The sequence below is a fragment of the Delphinus delphis genome, chromosome 14 (assembly GCF_949987515.2).
Source record: "Delphinus delphis chromosome 14, mDelDel1.2, whole genome shotgun sequence".
Classification (NCBI taxonomy): domain Eukaryota; kingdom Metazoa; phylum Chordata; class Mammalia; order Artiodactyla; family Delphinidae; genus Delphinus; species Delphinus delphis.
The window spans coordinates 55,271,569-55,291,810 of record NC_082696.1 but is presented as its reverse complement, the minus strand read 5'-3'; the positions used below and the strand labels follow the sequence as shown (position 1 = coordinate 55,291,810).

Genomic DNA, 20,242 nt, shown 5'->3' with positions numbered 1-20,242 from the left:
ATACCAGTGGGCCAGTGTTCACTTCTTAGAAATCCGGAACTCAGCTCCATGGGGACCCTCTTTGATTTCAGAGATGCCAGCAACAGCATAGCAGCACCACCCCCTTCCTGAGCCTAAGTTTAAGCTCTGCAGAGCCTTCCTGCAGGCTTCTCAGGGTTAGTCACTCCAGACTCTTCCCTTTGCTTTGGTAGCCATATCCTACAATCCCTACATTTGTGTTATTTTGTTAGTGTCTTCTGTTTTTATTATTTGGTGCTTCCACACTTGGTAAACAATTTTTATTTAATATTATTCTGTTAAAAGAGCTGGTATAATTTCTCTGGGCAGGTATTTGAGTGATACACAAATAATTCTTTTGCTGATATCTTTGATACAGAGTGATATGATACAGCATTTTTCAAATAAGCTGTACAGTGATTAAAATCATTAGTCCATTTAAAATTGCTTAGTAGTTGATTTCAAACTACTATAAGTCCAATGATAATTATATTAGTATATATTTTATCTAACCATTTTAAATTTGGAGTTAATTATATCAGTCTAATAAGGCAGAAGTGGCAAGTATTTTGATGCAGGCAATAGTATTATACAACGCTTAGCTCTGTATGACGTATATTCCTCCCCCTTTGTCAATCACTTAACAGTTTTTGTGAAATTCTAAGTAAAATGAGTCATCTCCATATAATGAATAATTTACATCTTCTTACTGGACTGACAAGAGTACAGTGGAAAATCATCTTTAATTTTGGAAAAATTTTGCAAATTATGAGCCATTTGCTGAGTTTTTATTCCTCATTAAATGATTCTTGTCATGTGTAAAATTCTCATTGAATGCAAATGACAGTATTCACATATTTTCAGATTTGTGAAATAACTTTACATGGAGAGAAAAATTTTATTCCAATGACAATAGGTAATTTGTCTTTCATATAGGTAATCTCGCCTACGGAGGGAAAATTATTGCTAATGTCTGAGTGCAAGCGGTTTTCACATTGTTTAAAGGAGTCAAATTTGTATGTCAGACTAATGCACTTTCCCCCCAAATTTTACAAAAGTTACTTCAGCTATCTGACAGGAAATTATTAATTCTGTGATATACTTAGTGATTCAATAGTTTTCTGTACCAGATGACATTGATTGACTTTGAAATGTAATCAGTAAAATACAGTGTATATATTAACATCTAAGTAACCACGTTTATTATAATAGGAGTTTATTCCACTTGTGTATTTATGTGACGCTGTCAACTTAAGAATGAAATTTCATTTTTCATGATTGTTGTTTAAGTGTGTGAACAAGGTTCTAGCTTCCTGGATTATAAATAATAACAAAATAAAACACAGGTCTTTAACTCAAAATAGACTGGCCTAGAAAATGCAAAGTTATCAAATACATGGAAAATTTAGTATTTTTTCACTGTTGTTTTTGAGGATATCTGTTATTTCCTTGATGACCTTTAAAAAACTGCCAGGTGTGCATTCAGTCTCAGTACTACCCATGGATGGTTATAAGAATACCAAGATTTGAGTCACTGTGGTAATCAGAGCACCAGATATGTGTCTGAGCTTCTATTTTATCTTTTGGGATTCTACATTAACAGGCAGATGTTCTGGGTTCCACTCTTGGCTGTAATATGATATTGGATAAGTCATCCTACTTTCAGGCTCAGATTTCTAATATAAACCTGAATTCCTATGACTTTAAGAATTTTTCAAGATTTATATGAAAATCAAATGTGATTATGCATGTGGAAACTCCTAAGAAAATATATAATTATTTGTAAAATTTCAAGTTGTAGAGTTGTGGGAGAAATGACTCTAGGACTTGGTATCAGGTAGCCATTAAGCAGAATCTCTTTTACTTTTCCTTCAGTGGAGATATGACACTATAAATCTCAATTAGTTGATCCCAGGAAGAGTATCAGATACCTCTTGTAGAACCTGTCAAAGTGTCTCAGGTATAATGCAAAAACAAGGACCAGGAAAACAGCATGCCTCTAAATAGACTGCCATGCTGCACAGAGCTGGTCTACACATGGTTTGATAAAAGCTTGGAAAAGGTGATCTTGAACATTTTCTATTCATTTAGACCCATAATTGAGAAAAACTAACTGAAATAAGTTAAGAAGGACTAGCAGCACAGGATGAATACAGGCAGGAACAGGGTAGTTGACTTCAAACCTGATCCAGTAGTTTGCACATAAACTTTCCCAATTATTTCAAAATCAAAGTATCTCTTAGGAATCCAGGGAAACTATTCACTACTACTTAGATCATGCCAGATATTTGTATATATCTGAAGCCTATCACCTATTACAAATAAAATAAAAATTATTGATGGTATGTGCAGAGAACTCTGAATATCTGTTATTCAGAGTTACAGTATCACTTCATTATAACGGATAGAACATTTTATGTTTTCATATCCTTAAAATCAAACCTCTGTATAATAAAGAGCAGGGCTTGAGAGAACTATACTCCTAAAAGCCAAAAGAATAAAATTCTTTATGATGGATATTTCTCACCTTATGTAAAATAAATCTATATATTTTTGTATTTAAAACAAAGGTAGTCAAGTTTAGAGGGTGTCGTCTTGAGAAAGATAACCTAGGTTAATTCCTAGATTTGCCAGTGAGAAGCTATGTGACCTCAGGCACCCTATTTAACTTGTCTGAACTTCAGTTTCCTCATCTACAATATGGAGGCAGAAAAGTCCTGTAATATAGACTTGTGAGAATTCAATTAGTTAGCACAGGTCCCAGGTTAAGCAGTAGTAAACGCTCAGTACATGTTAGGTATTAATACTGAACAATATATATATTAGAAAGCACTTTAGAAAAATTAATGCAAATGATTTTCTTAAAAAATTCAATTCTCTTAATGTTTTTGTTTATAAAATTACACTTTAATGTCTGTTTACATTGTGAATTTTTCAGTCTCACCATTCATTTATTTACTTATTTCTTCCCCACCTATTTTTGCAGCATATATAAAATGTGTGATAAGTACTTGCTGAATGTTGAACATGTCACAGTAAGAAGTTCACAGACCTTACCCTAAGGGAGATCAAGAAGCTCATAGTAGGGAAGATAAACAGATTAACACACATCCAATGCAGATGGTGAAGTCTTTGACAGCTCTATTCACAAGATGTTCTGCGACCTATATTAGCACCTCAGCCTTGTGCAGACTTTAAAGTCCTATTAGAGGAAGTGTCTCTTAGTAACACCAATCTCAAAAAAAAGGAAAACTGTATCTCAAAAAATAAACAGTATGTGAGAAAAGTACATTAAAAATGAAATTAAAATTCTGGGGAAATAGAAACTGAAACAAACAGGAAAAGAATAGTGAAAGATGAAGCTAAAATAGAGATAGAGGCAGTTACAAAGTGCCTTTTCTATGTCACTTAAAATTTTTTCAACTTCTTAACGAGAGTCATTGGCATGTTTTAAGCATAGTTTGTACATATTTTTAAGAGGTCACTCCAGGTCTAAGATAGAGAATGGTTTCGAATGAGAACAATCCAGAACTTATTCTACATAATTAGAATAACAGTACTCTAATTATGAGGTACTGACAATGGAGAGATGGATTGAAGAATTAAACATCTATTAAGGGACAATCTAGAATTGGTGACTGAAGGAATGTGGAGGAGAAATCACATTATATCTGGTATGACCTGTGTTAAAAATCATATTTCAGGTTCTTTTTGCTAGAGAACACATTATCTCAAAATACAGTGGCATAAAACAAAAATTTATGATTATTTCTCAGGGTTCTTGAGCTAGACTGGGCTCAGCTGAGCAGTTCACACTTAAGATCTTGGTGACAGACAAATGGCAGCTATGGCTGAAATCATCTGGTTGTTTATGCTTATATCTGACACAAGGGCTGTGATGACTGAACTAACTAGGAACTTTTAAGGCATCCCTCTTTCTCTCTCTCTCCCTGTAAGTCCTCTCCACATGCTATCTTAGCTTCCTCATAACATGGTAGCTAGACTTCTTCCCTGAAAGTTGGATTCCCTCAGAGATACTATTCTGACAGATAAGAAGTGGACACTGCCCTTAATTCCAGGGCCTGGAAACGGGCATATTATCACTTTTTCCATATAGGTTGATCAAAGCAGATACCAAACCTACCCATATGGAAGAGGAAGGATCACTGTCTCTGACTCTTTATGGGAAGCATGCCAAGGAATTTTTTTTGGCCATCTTTAATTCACCATACCCATTATTGTTACTATTTTATTTCTTGAGAATCAACTGGAAAAGGGGAGTGATAGAACATGAGGGTACTTGCCAGTTTTCTAGATATTGAAATTTTGAAAGGGAAAGTGGTTTGGAAAAGAAAATGAATTCTATCTGGATAACTGTCAGACTACCTAGTAGAGATACACAATCGCTGGATTTGGATCTGAAGACCAGAAATTGGGATCTCCTTTGGAGTTAGGCTTTACAGTTATTCATCTACACATTCTATAAACAGCAATTGAAGATCTGGCAGTGGAGGTGAACACTCTAGGAAATTAGAGAGATAAAGCAGATTAGGAGACCCAAGAAGAAATGGCAGAAGAAATGGCCAGGTGTTTAAGGGCTGGGCAAAAGTGATGAATACTGGGAAAAAAATGGTCAGATATGTAGGTAGAAAGGGAAGAGAGTCTGTTATCATAAAATCCAGGGTTAGAAAGCATTTTATTAAAAATTAAAAGAGATTGTCATGAAAGTTTTAGGGAATCTTCCTTTACTCTGGGTCTGAATTAAGACAAATTCATAACATTTATGACTGAGATTAAGGTTTCTTTTAGATTGGAACTGGTTTTCAGAACCTGAGAATATTATTGTGTTTGGAAAATGTTCATTTGAAAAGTAAGCTTTGCTGTGTTTGCACTTATTTTCTTTTTAATTTTACTATGGCTTTTAAATATGTCTACCTACATTTATATCCATAACTTTATCTGGTCCATCAATACTTTCTTATAATTTTGTGAGTACAGAAAAATGAAAAAATCATAGGGTGTCTGACAAATTTTTGTGATAAACATTTTAAGTGTTAGAGCTTTAAAAGCCTTGAAGTTTCTTTAAAGCACCCTCTTAGAGGTTTTTCTTTTAACATTTTAGACACATTTGGCTTTTCTAAAACTAGGTATCAAGACAAAGAGATTCTGCTGAACATCATGTGATATCTAATGTGTCATGGGAGGCTTTTCTGCCATTTCTGAGAAATCTCCTTTTTGGGTATGATCTTTCTTAGAATAGAAAAAGATTTACAACCCTAATACAACCTGCAGTGAAATCTCATTGTACCATTCCAGAATTACTTATAAGTCTCATTAGAAGTCATCCTTGTTTCTATGTGAATAACAACTATGATAAACTTTCATGAAAGTAAGAAAATATGAGTAATAAAATGAATTCATTATAGTGAATATTTAAAGGTTAACAACATGAAAAGTATGCTTTATTTTCTTAAATATGAACAGATTTGTGGCTCTGGAAGTAAATAATTAGTCTTACTTTATATACTGGCTGCCATTGACTTATGCTGTTATTGACTTGGGTTGTCATTGATTAGCTCATGTATATATGTATATATATATATATACACACACACATATTTTTGTATTCTTTTTATGAGTATATATGTGTGTATGTGTGTGTGCAAGTATGTGTAAACTTCAAACTAAAATTGTTAGAGTGTAACAATTTAAAATATATGGCCATCTTTTTCTAAAGGAAATAATATTTGTCTTCTTAATAAGAATAACTATGAAATAAAACTCTAACAACATCTTATATATTTCTTTTTTTAGATGTTTCAAGTAAAGACATAAAGTTTAATTATTTTTTTAAATGTCTTAGAAATAAAACATCTAAATATTCATTACCAGTAGCTGAAATGTTTGTCTTAGCTCTCAGTTTCAGTATTGGTCCAATATGTAAGCACTGGTAGGTAGAAAAATCTTCACAAACAAAAGTCTTTATGTACAAATTGTATGAGGTCATATAATAGAAAATATGATCACACTGAAGGGAAAATTTACATTTAATAAAATGGTAATCAAGGAAAAAATTAAAAACAAATATATCCAGATTTAAGATGTACTTGATGATTTGATTTCCTTATAGCAAGAAATCTTTTATTATATTATCCATTTATTAACAGAGTAAGATTGATACCATTGTTCAGAAGTGTTATTTTAAATGGCATCTTAATTAAGATAAAACTTACATTATTAAATTATTTTTTCATAGTGTAGATAATTAGCAAACTATTTCCAGCTCTATTGCTCTATCACCTTTGTATCATGTCAACATAGCTTGGAGGCAGAGCCTGGAGAATGCAACACGAATATGTTTACAATTAGACTCATAAACAGGGAGTGAGTGACCTCCTCACATTCCCTGATAACATGGACCATCCAACCTCTCTAAAGGAGACACCAGCAGTTCTGAGATGGAGCCTAACAAAAATAGCATGGGATGAAATTCATTATGAGGATGGAATTTATCAAATAGATGCTGCATCCATGCCAGTACACATTTGATGTTTTAAACGTCCAGGTTAAGACATGGGGTGAACAATCTTGAGCAATCTGTGATGGTGTTCTCCAATAGGAGAAATTAGAGTTATGTTTCAGAGAGGGGACACAGTTTAAATTTGAAGACTGCAACAATGGTACTATAATAGAAGTGGTGACCAAATCATGGGAGAATTTTAGAATAGGCCTTTAAGAATAGACATGTGTAAAAAACAGTCTGTCATCTTGTTAATATGACCTCTTTGTAGTTTTTGTCTGAATTTTAAGAGTGAAAGAGAAGATAAACCAACTGAAATATAAGTTGCACCAAGTATGAAAGATGGCACAGGATGACATAGTATGAAAGAAAGTTTTTCACCCATGGTGAGAAAGATGGTGAACATAAGAGCAAAAAGAGAGAGGTTGATCCCATTATCATTGTAGTATAGTTTTTTCCCATATAAAACCAATCATACACCAAGTTGACAAGAACCAAACTGTGGAAAGATAGATTAATGAACAGTTTTTAGTAGAACCCACAGTAAAAAGATGAATACCTATTGTAGCCAGCTTTGGTTTTTGTCTGCTTTCTTGTTCACATTGAATCAAGCTCATAAGTTTGTAGGGTTACAAACACATAGTAGGCTAGATTTCCATAAATGAAAGGTAGATTTAAAATAATTTCATATATATCTCTAACAGTTAAAAAATTAAAATTTATTCTAAATGTCAATAAAGCATTCAATATGAAAATGAAATTTGATCAATTAAAAATAGGGAATGTAGTCACAACCAATTGTGAATGAAATTCAATTGATAGGGTCCAACTGATATTTTTTTCCCTAATGTATTATTAGGAAAATAATATTCAGTTCTTATAAGCTTTGATTGCACAAATGATAGATATCTCAGACTTTGAGGTTGTTGAGAATCTTCCAAAGAAGATCTAAAGTTTTGATAGACTTTTTAAAACTATCTTATTTAAATAGTCACTAATTCAGAATCATTTTATGAATTATCTTTTTCCTTCATCATTATCATAATTTTTTATGAAACAACTTGGAATATGTTTTGAAAAGAAATCAACTCTACTACTGACTTTCATATACACAAAAGCAAGATTAGATCATATCTTATCATATATCGATCATGTCTTATCAGGTATCATGACTACGCAGTTTGCAGTTTTCAGAAGTTAGAATAAACAACATTACATCATGAACAGTGATAGTACAGCAAATAGGACCACTGTGTGACTTCACAATCATATAAAAGATTATCTGTAGAAATATTTGAATTATAGTGAAGACTTTTCTGTGATTTCCTTTAAAAACAATTTTCCTCATGCTTGTTTTCCTTGTGTTTTTAAATATTTCCAAACCACTTCATTCCTAAGGCCATTAATTAACTGTCAATAATAACAAACACTTCTCCCTCTCTTTGTAGTGAGATCACAGTGTGACAGCTATATGACAGCATTTGAATTACAGGAAAATGAAGTAGGTTGTCTATAGTCATATAGTGCAAAAACTAAATGGATTATGAACCCAGAAAAAATATGGCTTCAGAATTCATGCTTTTATCACCTGTGATTGTTCATCTCATTCCATGTGTTAACTTGGCTATGTTATGACACCCAGATATGTGGTCAAACATTATTCTAGATGTTTCTGTGAAGGTAATTTTTAGATGAAATGAACACTCAAATCAAGATGGCCTTGTCCACTCAGTCAAAGGCCTCTATAGAAAAAGATGCCGTTTCTGGAAAAAGAGGGAATTTTGCTGGAAGACTGCCTTTGGACTCGAACTGCAGCTCTTCTCTGGGTCTACAACTCACCAACCCACCATGCAGATTTTGAACTTTCCAAGCCTCTGTAAATGTGTGAGACAATTCCTTAAAATCTCAATCTCTCCCTTCCTTCTCTCTCTCTCTGGGTCTCTCTCTGTGTCTCTCTTTGTCTTTATCTCTTTTTCCTCAGAATCACTGTAGACCAGGGTTGATGTATCTTATGCTGCTCTTAATTAAGCTCCCTGTTATCAGTGAGAATGAGAGCACTTCAGAATAGCTCAGACTAACTGGCAACACTTAACTGTAAGAGGTACGTACAATGAATGTGATGGATAAAAAGGACAGAATATAATCCACAGCAACCTGACCTAGAGGGATCTGTGGTAATTTGAAGAAAACATGATGCTTCAGGATGCAAGACAGATGTGGACTCCATACAAATATTTCCTGACATATAATACCAGAAAGATCTCTGGCTGTGCCAGTTTTCAGATGTAAACAACTTCTGAGACCTAGAGCTCATTGGTTTAATGGGAGGCTTGGTCACCTTGAAGAAAGGCCCTATAATCCCACAGGAAGCATATACCATACTGGTCAATAATTTTTCTCCAAAGGAGCTGACAGCTGTTTCTTATAGTAGCTAAATACTAGGAAAATTGAATACTCAGATCTTCACAGGGCTATTGGATGCAGATTTTAAGCCGACACTGAACTGATACCAGGAAATCCAAAAGTCATGAGCCCTCCTCATCACTTCACCCCCTGTTTAGAGTGATAATTCAAATTCCAGTCCAACTCCATCTCATAATTTTTCCAGTAGGTCTGTTGACCTAGGCTATTTCTATGGTCTCTGAATGCATGATCAAGATGAATATAGTTAAGTGCTCTCAGAATCTCATTTTGTTTTCTTGACTTATGGATTTCAGAGCCATTATTGTAGAAAAGGCTCAGTAGAAATCCACGATACCTCTTACCCCTCTCAAAATAGAGTACCAACAGCAACACTCAGTGAAATGGCACAGTACGGTGAAAACTTCACAAACCTAAAGGATGCAAGGATGATAGTCCCTGACATATCCCCACTTAACTCAATACTTTGTCCCCTGAAAAAGCAAATAGATCAAAGCAGATGACAGTGGTCTATTCTAACTTTAACCACGTGACAGCCACAATCATAGCTGCTCTAACGAATGTAGGATCTTACTGAAACATATCACACAACCCTGAACCTTGGCAAATGGCTATTGGTGTGTTGTTGTCAACCCCAACCCAGAATGGGAATCAGAAGCCATTTACAATCCTTTAGGACAGACAGCAGCACACATTTACTAGCCTTAGAGCTATATTAATGTTCCTTCTCTGTCACAGTAAAGTATGAAGAAGGCTAGATCCTGTAGTCAATGTACAGAACATCATGTATGTCATCCATACTGACAAAAACTGAATCAATTTTGGGGCTTTGAGTAGGTCAATAGCAAGAGAGGAAACTGTATCCATTTCAAATTATGGTACTAAGTAGTACTGTCACTTAAACCATATGGCTTTGTAGATGCCATGATGCTAGAAAAACATCTACAGAATCAGGGTACCATGTGGATACTTATAGCACAGACCTCTGGGATTCTCAAGCAGTGTCATGATTTGTGCAACTGAGAATTATTCTTCAATTCAGTTCTTGGATCTATCATAGACTCATAAGCCCTTGACATTAGCCTTGAGTCTTTCGGTGACTAGAGGACATGAAGATGCCCACAATGAAATGCATATTTTCTGAAATACCAAATAATAAGTTTGAGTAGACTTAATACCAATTCATCATACAATGGAAAGAGAGTGTTTGAGGTATAGCTCAGGCAATTAGAAAGGACAAAGTATATTACATAAATAGGTGTCCTAGACTCACATGTCATCTAAATCTGTTGCATTGATATTTATCCCTCACACTTTACAGGTAGTTCCCTAAGACCAGATATCAAAGAAGGAAAAATTCTAGGTCCATTTAATGGCTAAGTTAGTTCAATATATTGGTGTGAACTAAATATACTTTTTCAACATTATTGGTCTGGAACCTAGGAATGGAAATTATAACAGCCCCTCTCAGTGACACATTGGGGAATTTATCCCCACTATTTTAGACTGTGTTAAAATTTTATTTTTGACTTAATTCCTAGGTTTTAATTGCTTGGGGCTTTGATTTGTTGGAGACAGGCTTTTCTACTTGGGAATACAGTAAGGGTTCAACCTGGTTACTTTGGACAGTTTGCACCAAAAATCTGAAGGCAGACAAGTTATTCCTACTTTGATAGAGGTAATTGACTCTGATTTTCATGATGAAATAGAGCTGTTGCTATTAAATCAGGAGAAGGAAGAATATGGCTGCATTTCTGGAGATTTACTGGTGTGCTTGTGCATGCTTCCATTTATGGAGATAACCACAAAGAGAAAATTATAAGCACCAGGAACTGGCAACAGCACAGTTACCTTGGAGAAAGAAGTCAGGGTCATCTTACTGGGCAAACTACTTATTAGCAGAAGTACTGACTGAGGTTATAGGAAATCTAGAATGAGAGGTAGAAGAGAGATGATATATATAAACTATGGCCACAGGATGAACTGCATACAGGAAACTAACTTCTCAACGGTTTCTTCAATTATCCTCTTTTTTAAACTGCAACTGGCTACAAGTATCAGTGAATCAGTAAGTAAAGAGAGTGGATCTGAATTTTGCAAGAAGTGAAATGTAGCAAAACATAATTACTGATGGTTTCCTATTCCAAGTACTGGTATGTATCCAACTAAAAGCATATCTGACAGTGAAAATTTATGGTCTATAAGCGCCTGAGAGCTGACAATCCCAGGAGAAGCCCTCAAATAATGAAGGAAGGAGGTGATGGGTAAATACCACAACTTTTTTGACTTTAGGTGGGATAATTCTGAGGTGAATTTTATAAGTCTCTCCAAGGGGGAGATAAAATCCTATTTTTCCAATGTGTTAACTTAATTATTATCATAACCTTGAATGACTATATCGCTCCCCTAGTCCCTCACTGTGCTCCTGAGATGATTTCTAAATAAATTATTTACTCTGTACATGTCATTTTGGACTAATAGGCTTAGAAACCCATCAAGTGAAAATGTCTCTCTAAAAAATTCTTCGATAGCTATAATTGCTATAGGGAGCGTAGTCTACCTAGAAAACTGAGAGAGTTGAACTCCTTTTCTTGAAATTTTTTATTAGATTGGATTAGATTAAATTCCCTTGACTTGAAACTGAAACTCTATCTACAGAGGGATAGAGATATAATTTTTGACCTATGAAACAAAAGGAAATCAACCTAACCTTCCAAAATAATGTTATTAAAGTGTCCAGAGATTAGATAAATATATGCAAATATCTTTATGCATTAAACAGAAAATTTAATGGAAAATGATTCCCCATTTCAACAGCAACACCAACTATAAAATACCTAGAAATAACAGTAAAGAACATTGTTTAAGATCTGTATAAAGAAAACAGCACAATTTTATTATTACAAAAAAAGTCTAATAAATTTGAGTTAGGTATAAGGAAGAACCTATATTTCAGAATGGGTGTACATGGTGTATGTGAATTGTAGTTTCACTATATAATAAAACTTAAGGTTACCAGAAATCTGATTATTAAGACTTGAATGACCGGCCAAGAATTTTGGATTTTAGTTTGGCGTCTTGGGAGTGGGTTTGATCATTTCTGAATTTTAGAAAGGTTTGGAATTACATAGTCTAATTTGGAATATCAAGAAGCTACAGTAGGTAAAACAAGTTCTATGTGACAATTACATAATTATTATTGGTATAGATACTAATAAGAGATTCTATCAATACTAATAAGAGAAGCTGATAATAGAAATATTATTTTAAGAAGGCAAAATACTCTGTTTCAATTTTCCTAAACCAATATGTGTGTGTGTGTGTGTGTGTGTGCGCGCGCGCGTGTGTGTGTGTATAAAATTTTAAATGTAACCATTATTGACTATATGGCTTTTTCTCTAAAGCTCATAATGGCCAGCTCTCCAAATATATTCTATGGCTCAAAGACTACAATCAGTCTTGCTATGGCTATTGATAGTTCTGATATCCAGAATAGTATGGGTGGCCCTGCTTTAGCAGAAAACTGCCAATTCCCTCAGTATCTGTGAAGATCTCAGAACTGTTTTCTATTCTCCTGATGTGATTATGATTTTCTTTAAATTGGGGTAGGTGGAAATATGTTACCAATGAAGAATGGAACATTCTACTTCATTCCTAAGAATTTCATTTTAACACCATCTTTGCACATTAAAAACTAAAATAAAATCCCTTGAGGGTAAATAAAAGATGTCTGGGCAGAGATAAAATGTAAAGCATTTGAAGATGATTCTAAAATTCGGGATTATGTATATATGTATAAGAAAAATCTGGTGCAATGGCAATAGTCCCTTTGAACTTGCATAGAATAGATAATTTAAAAAAATTTTTTAATGAATCCCCAAATTAGATTCAATTTTCTAGATAGTCAACAAACTAAAGCAGCACTTTCCACATTGTGTAGCTTTCTTAGGTATACATGTGATTAATACATATAACACCAAATCAGTTAGACGCGTTCATTCAATTATTAGCTTTTGTGGTACACTGAAAAATATTTTCCATAGAATAACATTTGAAAATTTTAAGTCTCTTTGACTATTTTGTTTCTAAAAAATAAATGCCTATATTTCTGCTCTGACATGTAAATAGTGTGGATGTTAGCACTTCCATCCTCATGATAAAAAATGCTAAACAAGCTGAAAAACAACTCAGAGAATTGAGGTCAAAGGGCAAGTTGCTGCCCACAAACCTGAATAGACTAAGATATGGAGGATCACAGAAAATCACAACTTACTTGGAGCAGAAGCCACTGCTGGCACCAGTACAAGTAGGCAGACTTAAACTGTAATTGAAGAACTGCTGGCAGCTCAGTGTGGAGTATCTTGAAAGTTATGACCTCTGGGGATCCCAGTGTTAGGCAGGCCACCAAAATTCCATGAGTTTTACCTTCAGGATCCCCACTAGCTTCTCACTGTAAAAAAAAAGAAAGGAAAAAAAATCCCTTAGTTCTTCCTGTGTATAGTCTTTATTACCATAACTTTATAATAAGATTTGAAAGTGGGTACTCTGAGTCTTTCATATTTATTTTTCTTTCCTTTTTCTTTTTATAAATTTACTTATTCAGTTTTGGCTGCATTGGGTCTTTGTTGGTGTGCACGGGCTTTCTCTAGTTGTGGCGAGCAGGGCCTATTCTTTGTTGCGGTGTGCGGGCTTCTCATTGCAGTGGCTTCTCTTGTTGCAGAGCACGGGCTCTAGGCACATGGGCTTCGGTAGTCACAGCAGGCAGGCTCAGTAGTTGTGGCTCACAGGCTTTAGAGTGCAAGCTCAGTAGTTGTGGCACGTGGGCTTAGTTGCTCTGTGGCATGTGGGATCTTCTCGGACCAGGGCTCAAACCCATGTCCCCAGCGTTGGCAGGTGGATTCTTAACCACTGGGCCACCAGGGAAGTCCTATTTTTCTTTTTGAAAAGTTGTTAAGGCTATTCAAGGTCCAAAAATATAGTGGGAATTTGACTGGAATTCCATTGGCTCTATACATCAAATGGGGAAGACTAGTATATTAGTGATATTGAATCTTAAAGTCCATAAATAAGGGTTTTTTTCCTCCATTTAACTAGGAATTTTTTTTTCTTTCATCAGTATTTGGAATTTTCTTTATCCTATTTTACTGAAGTACAGTCGACTTATAACATTGCATAAGTTTAAGGTGTACAACAAGATGGTTTGATATATGCGTATGTAGTGAAATGATTACCACAATAAGTTTAGTTACCATCAATCACTTCACATACTTAAAATTGTTCATTCCTGTGATGAGAACTTTTAAAGTCTAGTCTCTTAGCAATTTTCAAAGATACAGTACAGTATTGTTACCTACAGTCATCATGTTGTACACTACATCCCCCAAACTTATTTATCTTATACCTGGACATTGTACCTTTTGACCACTTTCATACATTATCCTACCCTAAGCCATACCTCTGGCAGCCACCATCTTGATCTCTGTTTTTATGAATTTGTTTTTTCAGATTCCATATATAAGTGAGATTATGCAGTGTTTGTCTTTCTCTGACTTATTCCATTCAGCATAATATCCTCAAGGTTCATCTATGTTGTTGCAAATGGCAGATTTCCTTTATTTAATGGCTGAATAGTATCTAGATCTCTATATATATTCATCTGTTGATGAAATTGTTTGTTCTATTCTTTTTTTATGAAAGAGTGCTAGCAACACTTCTTCCAGATCTCTAAAATCATGGTGGAAGATGGAAATTCATATATACATTTTATTTAGTTTATGAATCAAGATTGAAACATTAATGTAGCTCATCAGCCACATATAACTGGATTCAATAAATTTTGTCTATTAGGATAATTTTTCCTTTTGTTTACTTTAATATGTAATTTATTCCATGAGTTTCACTTATGTTGCTGTAATATCTTATGGTTTGCAAAATAGGAAGCCTAATCTTAAAATATTCCTGTATGGTAGGAGTATTCTCATTTTAGATAAAGAAACTGATGCCCAGGGAGGAAAAATTTTTGACAAAGTTTACCAAGAAAATATACATTGAAGTTTGAAAATGAGCTAGTGCTTCCAAAACCCATGTCATTGTTCCACACTTATTCTGTGTTTTATGTAACAGTGCACTGTAAACATTATAATAAAAATGAAGATTGAATGTATAACAACATGTTTATAAAATTAATATACAATTAATTAGCAATTAGACTTTATATCTGTGTTATGAGTGCTTTGGGGATATAAAACTCTTCATGGATAAGAATCTAATCTCGATATCAGAATACCATTCTATGTATCATGAATATTGGTATCAAGTATGATATATTTAAATGAATCTCTATCAATGTGAAATACTTTGTCATTGACAAATGATGGGCTATATAGGAAATTAGTATTTAGGAAATAAAGATATAATTTTAAAAATCCTTGCTTTCTTACTAGGGGAAAAAAGGTTGAAGTAACTGTAATATTAAATTATTTTAAGAATTAATTAAATAGATTACTAAAAATAAAAAATGGAAATACTTTCCTAGAATTTTATTCTGAATGTTCTTCTAAATTGAAAATATATTACTATGCTAGATATCAAGCCTCCAAGGAAAGCACTTAACAGTTTCACATTTCACTGACTAGTGTTTGAGATAGTTACTTTAAATCATAGCAGGACACGTGGAGTTAAATGATTTTATCTTGGCTTGAGAATTAACCAACAGCTGAACACTTTACCTGCAATCTCATTCAATGTGATTTTAATGGACTAGCTCATGGTGGGAAAATGCCATCACAATTAAAATGAATCTCTTAGGTTTATAAATCCTTGTAGAGACTAACTCAAGAAGGATATCAACAGAGGTTACAAAGAATATTTCACTTGGAAGTGTCTGTAATACTCTGCATATGTGACATTTTTTATAAACTCTTACAGTTTATTATATTTTCTATTTTAATACGCAGTAATCATCAACTAAATATTATGTGCATATTTTAACAAGTGCTATAGACCTAATGCTAATGCTCTTACCTTGAAGAGGATTATTTGTAGTTCAAGGCTTTAAACTACTCTCTAATATGTAGAATTCTACACTGAATAGTTTGCCCAAGTGTTCTGAAGGCTTTGACTTTGCAAGATATTGCCATCATTAGCATCAAACTTCTGGATCAGAAACAAAAACCACAATGCCGTATGTTGTTCATCTATGTTGTTGCAAATGGCAGGATTTCTGAATCTAGGTACTGAATCTAGGTACTATTCAGCCATTAAATAAAGGATTCTAGAATTAACAAAATCATCGAGGCAGGTTCTAAACAATTTTTTTCTCATTAAAATTTTAGCATTATTTATTTCAACAGTGTTTAAAATTGTTTTAATGGCAGTGGTGTTGAGAGGATCAATAGATATGATATCAATAGATTTAAATGAAGAAGTGGTTGAAAATTCATAAAGATTACCTTGGTAATAACACAAAGGCAGGAAAGACAATAAAGACACGTTGCTAGAAGTCTAAATCTGAGTTATCCTAAGTATTTAATTGGAAAGATACTTGAGACTATAAAGATAGAAGGTCCTGGACGAGGATAAGAAATGAGGTACAGAATTAAAGGAGGTATTCTCAGATTCTTGAAAGTGAGTGCCTCCTTAAATTTTGGGTCCTAGGCTCTTGCCTTTCCTCACCCTAGTCCTGAGCAAGAAAAGTTGAATTAAATACTACACAGATTTCCCAAGTTTCGATATTTCAAAGGACTCACGAGGCTTCCCAAAGCGTACTCACATAATGCTCTTTATTTAAAGTGAAAGTATCAATAAGACACAGCAATAGAAAGAGAGTACAGGCAAGTTTTGGAGGTCTGAAATATATTCAGGTACAATCTCCCCAGAATCCTTAATGCACATGGGCCAGGCTTCAACATCAGTTGAGGCATCAAGATCTGTGCAAGGAATCTGGGTCTCATGAGCACTCAAGGCAGAAGTAAGGAAGGGGGATTACACATGTCTGGCAATGTAGTTAAACATTGCCATATCTCATAGGCTACACCAGGTAAAAACCATCAGTAAACCAAGCCCTAGGAGTGTCTAGGAGATCTTTAGACTTTAAACTACACATGATAAATCCCACAGAGCTTATCTTGGTCAAAGCCAACCTCCAGTATCCCCAGAGATAAGGATAGAATTTTCCCAGACCAGCTGAAAATCAGCTCTATCCTACACATACTCCAGTATGACTCCCCCGACCTTAGGGCTTCTAGGCAGAAACATTTTAACAGATGCCAGCAGGATTGCAAATTGGATTTAAACCAATCTTAAGCATGCATGTGAGATCTTGATAGTCCTAGATGTGGCCCAAGGCTTATATCAGGAATAAATTAAAGTAATAATAACTGACTACAGGAATTTGAATTCTCTGGACAGTTATCAAATTTTGCCTTTTCATTACTTTTGGTCCCTTCCTCATACACACACCTTTTACATGTACTACTGAAGAATTCCAAATTTGAAAAGCTGCATTATGCTTAGCCATCTGCATTATGTTCAATGTTGAGCATTCAGTGGTTTGATCCTTAGAACAGGTTTCTTTGGAAAATGTTTCCAAAATCATGTATTACCTTTGAACTCTTGTACGTATTTATTTGCTTTTTTAGTAGGTAAAATGAAAATAAAGAAATTAACCATAACCAATTTAAAATGGTTAGTAAACAAATAGGGTGAAACATTTAGATGAAATAGGACTGTTTGTAAGGTAATAACACATGTGGAGAGTTTAAATGCAAAAACAGAATGCCATGAGAATTTCCATATTGTTTATGATCCCTGATTTCCAGTATGGTATATGTAAACATGCTCTGAAAAGTATTTTTATGTTCTTCTCTACATCACTAAGACAAATTAATGAATATACCACATTCCAATTTTGAAAGTAAAGTATAACAGTATGATTGAAACTACTCTGAATTTATATTTTATTCATAGACTGCCTTAAGAATTATTTTTATAAGCATCTGTTCAGATATATTTTTACTTTTATTAACATATTCAAAGAGTAAAAAAATTTTGTCAGGAAAAGTTTTATTACATAAATGTATATAGTATCAAAGTACATATTTATTATTTAAATTATAGTGAGGTTACTAAAGCAAAAATGTAGACTTGGAAAAATGTTTTGAAATTACATATTTCTATAAAATTATTTAAAGTAATTGAAGTAGTTCTTCAACATTAAAATGATAATTATTTTGTTCATTTAAATAAAATACTGCATAGACATAGATATATATAACATGATGGAAAATTTCATTGATATTATAAAATCAGAGTATAATGAAAAAACTACAGAAATACACAAAAACAGTAAATTATATTATAAATTCCTGGTGAATGATGTCAATAAAACCACAAAAATGTTTTGGAATCTGGAGGATTTGAAATGACTCACAAATGTGTAATAATGAACTACTCTTAGAACTATTCAAACACTAAATATGTACTGCTTGTTAATCATTTATTATAGTTTTAATTTAAAATTTTTACCATTTTATTTTAAACCTCATTGTCAATATTGGGCAATGTCTTATTTAAAGATGAAAAAATCTTTAAGTTTTATAATTTTCATTAAAAATTTGAATCTAAATTACATAGCAGAGAAAAAAATTGGAAATATAATTAATTTTTTTCATGAGATAAAATTATTTCTATTAATGTTGGAAAAAACTTAAGTAGGAACTATAATATGTTGATATAATTTTGAATTATCTGAGTTATTTTATTTAAATAGTGCCTCATGCTTTCTCAGTTTTCTAGACTTGATTGTTGGGGGACTTCAATGGAAAAGGAAGTTATGCATATTATCCTGTTAAGTAAAATAAAAATGTATAACATAATACTATTTCTGTCAATGGATTTTAGACACTTGGTAGTTCAGGTTTAGTAGCAACATATTAATTCATCAGTTTTTTTTAACTTTTCTACATATTATTCCTTAACATCTGGAAAAAATTTAAAATCTATCATAGTAAATATTGATATCTAAGAATGTCTTTTAAATTTGTTACCAAAAATCTTTTGTGTGCCTCACTGTGTTAGTTTTATTATGCCCATGAAAAGATTAAATCTGTATACTTAAAATAAAATTAAAGACAAAATGGTACAGAACTCCTGAACTGTGGAGTTTTTAACTTTATAAACTACCAAACATACAAACTGCTATCAACTGCCTTTTGTACATAAGATCTGTAAAAACGGCACTCTTTATAATAAAGCCCCAAATCCTCCTCTCTATGACTAAGATAAAACACTGAATTGAGACATGGTTAATGTATTAATTTGATGAATAGAATTTATGCTCATCTCACTCAATTTTGACCTGTGGCTGCTTGCGGGGACATGGAAGAGGGGGCAAGAAAATCAAGAAACCTGGAATTGTGTTGCCATTTAAATGAGTATTCCTAAAAGGTGAAAAAGTGGAGAAAAGAAAGCCTAGCTGAATGTGATAGAAAGACCTGGACACAGTGGTGCTGTCCCTGCCAAGCACGCCAAGCCCCATGTACTGCTGAGCCAGTACCCAGAGAAGGAAGTGAAGCGCTGAGGTCAGTTAACGTACAGTATGTACCAGGACACCTGACTGCCTCAAGTAGTAAGGAAATCCTGAACTTCACTGATGGTGCAAAGAGCCCACCAGCTCTCCAAGCACGATGCTGTGACCAGCCTGTCCACCTACAATGTCCAGCTGGCCTGGAGGGACAAGGAGAACACCATCTCAGGTCCCATCCATGACACTGTCTCTGTCTCCCACCTCCAGTATGATGCCTTGCACCTGGTGGGACTGAAGAGCCCAGGACCCCGGCATTTCTTCAGCCCGAGGCTGTCTGTGGAAAGTTCCAGAGGCCTCAGGAAAGGCTTCGTGTCCGAGAGCGGAGTGGGGCCTGTGGAGGCCAGCTGCCTGGTGATCCTGGCTCCTGTTCTGCCAAGTCTTCCACATACTTTATGTGGAGTCCACCATGGACCTTCAGGGCAGAGCAATATTGGAAGGTGTCTCAATACCTACCACCACTTCTGTCCCATCACAAAAATGACTGATTCTCCCACAAAAGTGAACATTAGAGGATCCCACGAGGCTGAAGCGGGCACCTTCCTAGGTAAGTGCACGCACAGGTGGCACCCTGCCTGGCCTCCTGCGTATGGACATCACCAAGTGCCCTGACCACCAACGAGAGCGCTCAGAGCGCTGGACCCCTAGCTGCTGACGGCCTCTGCACTGACGCAGTACACCCGGCTTTCCTCCCAGGAGACCTAGCAGTTGGCCGCCCTGGG

At 34.4% G+C, this 20,242-nt stretch overlaps 1 pseudogene; it reads left to right on the top strand.

The window, feature by feature from the left end:
• Window positions 1–20,004, top strand: part of LOC132437161 (cerebral cavernous malformations 2 protein-like) — a 29,325-nt pseudogene extending 9,321 nt beyond the window's left edge.
• The last annotated feature ends 238 nt before the right edge of the window (window positions 20,005–20,242 follow it).